This window comes from Lampetra fluviatilis, chromosome 3, assembly GCF_964198595.1.
Source record: "Lampetra fluviatilis chromosome 3, kcLamFluv1.1, whole genome shotgun sequence".
NCBI lineage: Eukaryota > Metazoa > Chordata > Hyperoartia > Petromyzontiformes > Petromyzontidae > Lampetra > Lampetra fluviatilis.
The window spans coordinates 30,529,593-30,539,311 of NC_136277.1; positions in this window are offsets into that span (position 1 = coordinate 30,529,593).

The following is a 9,719-nucleotide window of genomic DNA, read 5'->3' on the forward strand; positions in this document are numbered from 1 at the left end:
ACAAAAAAAAAGATTAGCGTCTTTAACGTGCATTCTGCTTTGCGCACGCAGCCAGGGATTGGTGGTTGGAGAACAGCAGCGGTTTTGATCGACGAGGAAGATTTGGTGCCGCATGCGAGGCGAGTACAAACAACGCGTGCGGTTTGCTTGAATACCTTTCGCGGATGACAAATCGGCCATGAGACCTCGAACTTTTTTTTTATTTTTTTGCTGTGGGGGGTGTGGAGAGAAGGGGGAGGGGACGGGGTTAGGATTACCTCTTTGATGCGTGAAGTGCATTACTCAGTTGACTGACATTGAACTCGGAAAAATGCTAATGCGACACGAATGCAGGTATTTTTTGAAATACGTGTCCCGTCTAAGTACTGTACAACCTCGATCGTGGCGTTCTGTTGCTGTTCGCTTGTAGTAATCATGGGGGTGGGGTGGGTGGGCGTGAGGAAGACCACCAAAAACATTACGAAAGGAATAGGGCCAAATGTATTAAACATTCCCTTCGTAAAACAATATATTCCAAAAACTCCTCTTATATGGATACAAAAAGGCGCTTTGAAATATTTTTTTCGGGAAAATTCCGATGCGTGTTGACGGGTCAATTCCGCGGTGAAAAGCGTCGGCATTCCGTCCGACGTTTTTCAGGAACCGTATTCGATGTTCGGTAATTGTGTCCGACGTTTCGCTGCACGCGCCCGAATGGAAGCTCCTTCGCCGAAATGAATGGAAGAGGCTCCCGGGCACGTGGACCATCACGTGGTGACCCCCCCCGCCCCCCAACCCCCCCGAAAACCACGTGGCAGAGCCGTGCAGCACGGCCGCACAAACTCCAACACAGCCCAACGTTTTATTAAGACGTCTCCCGCAGTGCAGGCGGGCCTCAACTAAACTATACAAACGAAACTATCATGTCACCAGGTAATGCCCACTGAGCTATATAGAGCTCTTTATCAGAAGCGACATGGCGATCTCAATTGATAGCTCAAGGAAGTGGCAAATGCTCTAAACGCGTGATGTTGATTCTAAATGTGGAGGGGGAAAAACCCGGAGAACCCGGAGAAAAACCCACGCGACCACGGGGAGAGAGAAAGAGACACGCAAACTCCGAATATACAGCAGCAGGCGTCGTCAGAGTCGGGATCGAACCCACGACCTCCTGCGTACCGGGCGAGGTAACTAACATCTTCTAGCCACCGCGGTCCGCATTCACGCCGCCTTTGGCGTCTGCCGGGGAATCCTTTGCCACTGGGATTTGTGCACACAGCGTTGGTAATTTTTTTCTGCAATATTTTGCTGTCTTTTCTTGGATTTTCTGTTTGCACTTAGTCACATATTCACTTTAAGATGTTTTTTGTTCATGTTTTTCTTGTTTGTTGCGGTTGCTCCCGATTCAAGAGCCGAATGGCTCACAGGGCTATACCTAATAAATTAACTTGAAACTAACTTGAATGTGTGGGGGGCGCTCAGCGACGTCTGGAACGCACCACCCGCACGGCGCGCACGGCGCGGAGTTGAAGCGAGGCCGCGAGGAGGCGGCAATGCGCTCGCGATGGAATCTCTCAGCACCACCCCTGCACTCTGCAGAGTCTACGCCATGCAACGCTGAACTCTTTAGTTCCCCCCCCACCACCCCCGCCCCCCTCCCCCGCTCCCCTCCCCCGCTTCTGCGTGACCCCCCCGCCCCCACGGGTGGCGCAGGAGCGGAGCGGCTCCGGCCCGAGGCGACTCGCGCTGGTTTCAGCCGCGGCCTTTATCGCGATGCTGGCGAATGAATGAACAATGGATGGTGAACAATGGATGATGAACAATGGATGGTGAACAATGGATGATGAACAATGGATGATGAACAATGGATGATGAACAATGGATGATGAACAATGGATTATGAACAATGGATGATGAACAATGGATGATGAACAAAGTTTCAATTATTGTTTTACGTTTGACACCACTCTCGAACCCACGACCTCCTGTATACCAGGCGAGGTAGTTAACATCTCATAACCACCGTGGCGCCCCGTTGGGGGGAAGGGGGGGGCACGGGCAGCTAGCGCCTTGCTCTGTGAATGCCACTCCCGTACGTTGAACTTCTTTCGCACCGCACGTAGCCGACCGCGCTAATGGGATGCGCGAAAGTTAAGCAGGCGAAGAGGGCTCCTCTGAGATGCATCGATTGTTGGTCTCGTCAAAGGACCCGAGACTCGCGCTAGATGAAGTGGTAACGTTATCTCCGGGGGTAATCACAGCACCACACTTGAGATCACGGCTACTGCTGACCAACAACCCCAGATCTTTATCAACTCCTGTAAGATAATGAGGGCAAGCACATTGTCCACGTCCTTCGGTTAAAAGAAGAAGATACCAGTTCGCAGGTATTGTATTGTATACATCTATTGGTGTTGTTATTATCGTTGTTATTATTATTTGTGTTACTGATATACAACGACGCTAAATACACGCGGTTTACATCGGGGGTGCTTTCCCGAAAGGAAGCGACGACGCATATCGAAACGACGTCAATCAAAAAGTGATTTACTACAGGGCTGGAGGTGGTGGTGGTGGTGGTGATGAAGGTGGTGGTAGAGGTGGTAGTGGTGGAGGTGGTGGTGGTAGAGGTGGTGGTGGTGGTGGTAGAGGTGGTGGTAGTGGTGGAGGCGAATGTTGAGACGGCGGACACGACAAAGGCTCGTTTGTAAAATGTGAATTGTGAGTTTGCAAGTTATTAATGTTTTACACGTGCTGGCAATAAAACAGGAGGTGTTCAGATGTTCGAATACCAAATAGAAACCTTTTGCAAGGAATCAAGTCTGCGTTAAGCACACGGAGTACTTGTGGTGAACATGCAAACAAACATGCTCTGATAATATACGTGGCATTGTTTTTTGAAAGTGAACATCTTAGCACCTGTTTTATTGTCGGAAAGGGTAAAACCTATTCTTATTTTTCATACTGTCAAAAAGGTCCCATAGATATAGTGTCAAGTTATTTCTACGCATAGTTTAAATTGCACTTCAAGCATCATCATCATCATCATCCGTCATGATCAATCCACTGCTGAATGAACGCCTCTTCTACCGAGCAATCGAAATCTCTCTCGACCCTGCGACGTGATCATCTGCAATCTTCGCGATGCAAAATATGCAACAAATTGTTCCAGATATGCGGAACGTGAAGGAACGTTATTTAAACTTGCTATCATTCATTCATTCATTTGTTCATTCGACGCCGTGGGCTGTTGAGTCAGTTGAAAACACCCCCGTGGAGAGACAGAGAGATCTGTGACGAGTTAGCGGCGTGCGGAAGAGTTCAAGCCACGTGCCAGCTACATCGTGATATTCCAGATCATCCCCACACCTCCCCCCCCACCCCCCACACTCAGCCCCTCCCACCCCAGACAGCCACTCCATCCCCCGCACATACAAAGGCTCCTGTACCCCCCCAGATGACACCACCCTCCTCAATCCAGTGCCGGATTAAGCTAGTGCGGGGCCTGTAGCATGTGTTATGAAAGAAAACACACGTAAATATTAAAACACATACATTTTTTACTTGCATAGTAAAGTCATTGTATTTTTTTCATTTGCTGTACAGCCAGATATTACGACATATTGCTAACCTTAAACACCCAGTCGTTCAAAAAAGTTGAAGGGCGGTACTATAGTAGAGCAAGTGCAGAATCACTGAACCGGAATTGATAGGAATTGATAGCTTGAAAGCATTTAGCGCGGGGCCCTTGAAAGGCGGGGCCCGTAGTTACTACATATGTAGCTACTTGTGCTACTAGGATCATTCGGCACTACCTCAATCCCATTGATTATCGAGGGTCGGGTGACGGGTGTCCGTGTTGAGCTTCTCGAAATTCTTCGGTTCTCTCACCCCCCCTCCATCTCCCTGTCTCACTCTCTTTTATTTAACGATCAGAGGAAACAAGAAGATGGTCGATGTAGTCGGCACTTTGCTTCGTTCATCATTTCGTTTTCTTTTTTTAATGCTTTGCTTTATGTGCCCCCCACCCCACCCCTTTTTAAATGAAAGATTTCACAAAAAATGTCCCACTCTCATCCCGTCCGCCACCCACAGCCAAAACCGACTCCTCTCTCCGATTCTGTACCTCGCTGACCGTGGTCCAAACATCACGCGCGTATTTGTTTGGCTCAGAGGTTTAGGAGTGAGCATCTCTTTCCCGAGTCTCTTCCGCTCACGTTCAAAGAACTCGTCCTCACAGCGCCGTGGTCAGAGCTCCAGCCACAGATGTTCCTCGCGCTGTAATTTGTCTCTGGTGTTTTGAGTGTTTGTGTTTAAAGCTATTAGAGATCACACGCGTCGTTCTGGTTGTGTCCGCCCGCTGTCAGCCACGGGGGGAGGCGTGGGAGGGTGGCAAGAGGGGGGGGGGCATCATCATCATGTTAGCAGTGCTCAACTGGGAACATTTGCGCACTTGTCACGAACCTGTTGGGTGCTTGACAGCCGCACGCGGTCGAGGTTACAGAGTCAAAAAGTCTCTCGCGTCTCTCTGTCTCTCTCTCACGTCTCTCTCTCTCTCTCTCTGATCTGTCTCTGTGTGCGTGTCTCTGTCTCTCTCTCGTCTCTCTTTCTAAGCGCAATGACCTCGACAACTTCGCCTGTGCTCAGGCGAAGATGGCGGTGTACAGAAGGAGGAAAAATATGCTGGAAGGTGACACTGACGGCTGCTCTGTGCTTCCAGTGTTCAGAGGCGCGGCTTCGGCTGGAGCACGCCATGTACCACACACATGTCGGTGATGTGCACGTCTTCTTCGAACGCTGGGGAGCCGGAAAAGCCCCTCTCTGTACCAGCGTGGACGGCACCCTCGTATTCACCTTCTGAGGCGCGCGCTCGTCACCGTGGCGTGCGCGATGACCACCACCACCACCACGTGGCTTTTCTTTCGTGTTGTGCGCGCTGCATTTAGCGCCACAGCGCGTGGATTTATAACGTTTGTTATTTGTCTGCTGGTGACTTTGTGTATTTCATATCGGAATCGCCTCCAGTGCTGTTGCTGCTGGCGGCAATAAAAGTTGTTTAAAAGTCAAAAAGTCTCTTTCTGCCTCTCTCTCGATGTCTCTCCCTCCGTCTCTGGCTCGTCTCACTCTCTCTCTCTGCCTCTCTCTCTCTGTTTTTCTCTCTTCACGACGTCGTTCATTGTCCGCGGGCGATGCGAACTCGACACTAACACTCCTCAAACCCCGGCGCTCTTCGTTTTAGTTGTTCCGCCTTTCCTTGTCAATCCCATTTGGGGTCACGAGACGCCACCGGCTCAGCGTGGATCTGCACAATGCCATCGATTATTGCGCGCGTTTGTAGGATCAATTTGAGTCGGTTTAACACGTAGCGGTAGTTGGCTCCCGCGACAAAAAAATTATCCATGAGAGGTTTTTTTTGGGGTGAGAGCGCGTCAATATAAATGTGTCGTTAATCCCGCCACCACCCGACACAGCCAATTAGTAAGGTTTGTCACGTAAACAAAACGTGCGAATTCGTTGCCAGTACAGCACCACCACCACCGGTGTGTTGGAGGGTAAACCCACAGCATTTACAATTCTAGTACGACCTTTCGCCACTTGAGTCGGCTCATTGGGAGCGCCGCATCCACACGCAGCGCAATCATCTCGTTCAATATTTTTAGAGGCGCCTTAGCTGAAGGCGCTTCGTGACATTGTTAAAATAGGCGGTAACACTAAAAAATAGAGTGATTGGGGTGACAGGTGCAGTGCAAGGGGCCGAGGAGTGAGTGATGGTAACGGAGGTGCAGCGTGGTTCACGAAAGGGCCATCGGAGGAGGGTACGGGAAGGCGGAAGGGAATGGCCAGTGGAGAAGAGGTGAGGCCTTAATGTGCATGGGGGCAGTGTTAGGTCTACAGGCAGTGTGAGTCTATAGTCGATGTTGGCATATGGGCAGTGTTGAGTCAATGGACAGTGTTGAGTCTATGGGCAGTGTTGAGTCTATGGGCAGTGTTGGGACTATGGGCAATATTGAGTATATGGTGCAGTGTTGAGTCTATGGACAGTGTTGAGTCTATGGGCAGTGTTGGGTCTATGGGCAATATTGAGTATATGGTGCAGTGTTGAGTCTATGGACAGTGTTGAGTCTATGGGCAGTGTTGGGTCTATGGGCAATATTGAGTATATGGTGCAGTGTTGAGTCTATGGGCAGTGTTGAGTCTATGGACAGTGTTGGGTCTATGGGCAATATTGAGTATATGGTGCAGTGTTGAGTCTATGGACAGTGTTGAGTCTATGGGCAGTGTTGGGTCTATGGGCAATATTGAGTATATGGTGCAGTGTTGAGTCTATGGACAGTGTTGAGTCTATGGGCAGTGTTGGGTCTATGGGCAATATTGAGTATATGGTGCAGCGTTGAGTCTATGGGCAGTGTTGAGTCTATGGGCAGTGTCGGGTCTATGGGCAATATTGAGTATATGGTGCAGTGTTAAGTCTATGGACAGTGTTGAGTCTATGGGCAGTATTGAGTCTATGGGCAGTGTTGAGTCTATGGGCAGTGTTGAGTCTATTGGCAGTGTTGAGTCTATGGGCAGTGTTGAGTCTATGGGTAGTGTTGAGTCTGTGTGCAGTATTGAGTCTATAGGCAGTGTTGAGTCTATGGGTTATGTTGAGTCTATGGGCAGTGTTGAGTCTATGGGCAGTGTTAAGTCTATGGGTAGTGTTGAGTCTATGGGCAGTGTTGAGTCTATGGGCAGTGTTGAGTCTATGTGCAGTGTTGAGTCTATAGGTAGTGTTGAGTCTATGGGCAGTGTTGAGTATATGGGTAGTGTTGAGTCTATGGGCAATATTGAGTCTATGTACAGTGTTGAGTCTATGGGTAGTGTTCAGTCTATGGGCAGTGTTGGGTCTATGGGCAAAATTGAGTCTATGTGCAGTGTTGAGTCAATTGTGCAGTGTTGAGTCTATGGGTAGTGTTGGAGTCTATGGGCAGTGTTGAGTCTATGGGTAGTGTTGAGTCTATGGGCAGTGTTGAGTCTATGGGTAGTGTTGAGTCTATGGGCAGTGTTGAGTCTATGGGTAGTGTTGAGTCTACGTGCAGTGTTGAGTCTATGGGTAGTGTTGAGTCTATGGTGCAGTGTTGAGTCTATTGTGCAGTGTTGAGTCTATGAGCGGTGCTGTTTAATGTACATGGGGAGTTTATTCCAGTGGTAGGGTGTAACGAAGGGAGACAGATCGAAAACGGGATTGGGAAGTTTGGAAACGCAGAGGACGAGGGGACGTGGAAGGAGCGAGAGAGGCGAGATGATGTGGAGAGAATTAAAGGGGGAGATTGAAACATAACCGGGGCGTTGAGCGTTTTGCATTCGTTGAACCGCAGTGAGCGCATGGGCAGGCAGACAGAGAAGGAGGGAATTGTAGGAGTCGGGGACGGTCAAAGATCAGAGCCACGAAGCAGGCAGAGACGTTTGACTGCCGAGTGTGAAATGAGAGGGCGGAGTAACCTGAATCGCGGAGATGGGGCGCGATTTCGCTCAAGGTCCACGGCTTCACCCGCAATGTCGCCGTGACCACCACCACCACCGCCATCACCACCACCAATACCCCGGCCATTAGCCACTGACGGTGACGTCACCATGGCGTCTGTGCCAGGCCAGGTGCACTTTGACGCTATGACGTGAAATGTCGAAGGCTCGCGGACATGAGGTCTCGGGACAGACCCAGGAGGTGACATGGGTTGGCTGACTGAGATGACCGGTAGATGCACCACCAGCTGTATCCCCTACTGTGCCAACCAGCACCACCGCCACCACCACATCACCAGCATCGCCACCACAGCGACCACCGCCACTGCCAAAGCCACCACCAACACCATCACTGCCATCGCAACTACCACCACCACATCACCACCATCGCCACCACCACCTTCCCTCGTGGGCCTCCCCTCCTCCCACCTCTCCACCCACCCACTAACTCCCCCTCCACCCCGCACAAAGACAAAAATCCGCCCCGTGTAGCCTCAACAGAATGTTGGGGCAAGTGCCGTTAGCGAGTAGCACCTACGAAGGCGTGCCCAGCACACGAGGGGGTTGGGTGGCCAGCACCACGCTCGGTGGCCCCACACGCCGGGCACACGGCGCATGAGCACCACCACCTCCCTCCCCCAGCCACTCCCGAGGAACACTCCCCTGCCCCCCCCCCCCGAGCCCCCAGTCACCCACATGAACTGTCTCGTGGCCCACTGGCGGGGCCTCTGATGGCCCCTGGTGGCCTTCAGTGTGGCCCCCTGACGTGCTGACCCCCCCTCCCCCCGACACAGTATGGTGAAAACACCCCCCCAGCAACAACAACAACATCGTCGTGATGTTGTCAGTGCCGGATTAAGCTAGTGCGGGGCCTTTAGCATCTGTTATGAAGGGGTCCTAAATAAATAAATAAACGTTAATAATAATAAAAACATACATTTTTAACTTGCATAGTAACGTAATTGTATTTTTTCATTTGCTATACAGCCAGGTAATACGACATATTGCTAATCTTAAACACCCAGTCGTTCATAAAAGTCGAAGGCAGTATAGTACTGTAGTAATAGAGCAAGAGCAGAATCACTGAACCGGAATTGATAGCTTGAAAGCATTTAGCGTGGGGCCCTTGAAAGTGCGGGACCCGTAGCTACTACACGTGCAGCTACTACACAAGTAGCGACTACACATGTAGCTACTACACATGTAGCTACTACACATATGTAGCTACTACATGTCTAGCGACTTGTGCTACTAGGATCATCCGGCACTAGCTGCCAATGGCGACACGTGGTGTGGCGGCCCTGACACACACACACTGACGATGTATTATCGACGAAGGAGGCTCTCCCGCCCCCCCTCCTATGAAAATGAGTAAAGAAACACAGCTCTAACACCACCGCGCAACCCCCAAAATCTCATCGGCGCCTTCGATCAGCATGGGTGGCTACGTACGGTGCGATAGAAGTTCAGCATCCATAATACAGGTTTTTTTTGGGGGTGAGATCGCGTAAATATATAAAAGTGTCGTTTAACCCGCCACCACCCGACACGGTCAATTAGTAAAGTGTGTCACGTGCACATGACGTGCCAATTCGTTACTAGCACAGAGCACCGGTTTGTTGAAGAGCAAAGCCACAACTTTTACAAGTTCAACATACATACATCTAACAACTCACCACCCTATACCACCAATATCCCCCCCCTTCCACCGCACCCCCCTCAACTCCCCAAAACTAACATCACCCCGTCCCCCACACGAATAAGCCCCCCCCCTCCCCCCCATAACCTGCACCCCCTTCTCCCTGGCCCCCCTCGCCTGCGGTGAGTGAGAAAGTTAATGAGAACCAGCTCCGAGCTCTCACCGCGAGTCGTGCACTCTCCCATTACACCCCTCCTCTCTCCTTCCATCCCCATTCCTCCATCCATTCCCACCTCCTCCCTTCTCTTCGCCTCTAGCACTGCCTCCCGCCAGCCCTCCTTTTATCTCAATCCCCCCTTGCATCCGTCAATTCCTCCCTCCCTTCCTCGTCATTCCTCCCTCCCTTCCTCTCTCCATTCTTTCATCCATCCAAACCTCATCCCTCCTCTCCGTGCGTCGCTCCTCCTTTCCTTCTCTTCATTCCTCCCATCCCCTTCTCTCCTTACATCCCTCCCTCCCTCCCCTCTCCCGTCCCGTGGGTGGGAGAAGGGCGCGTGGTGACGCCGAGGTGTCTATCGGTGGCGTCGCGGCTCTAATAAGC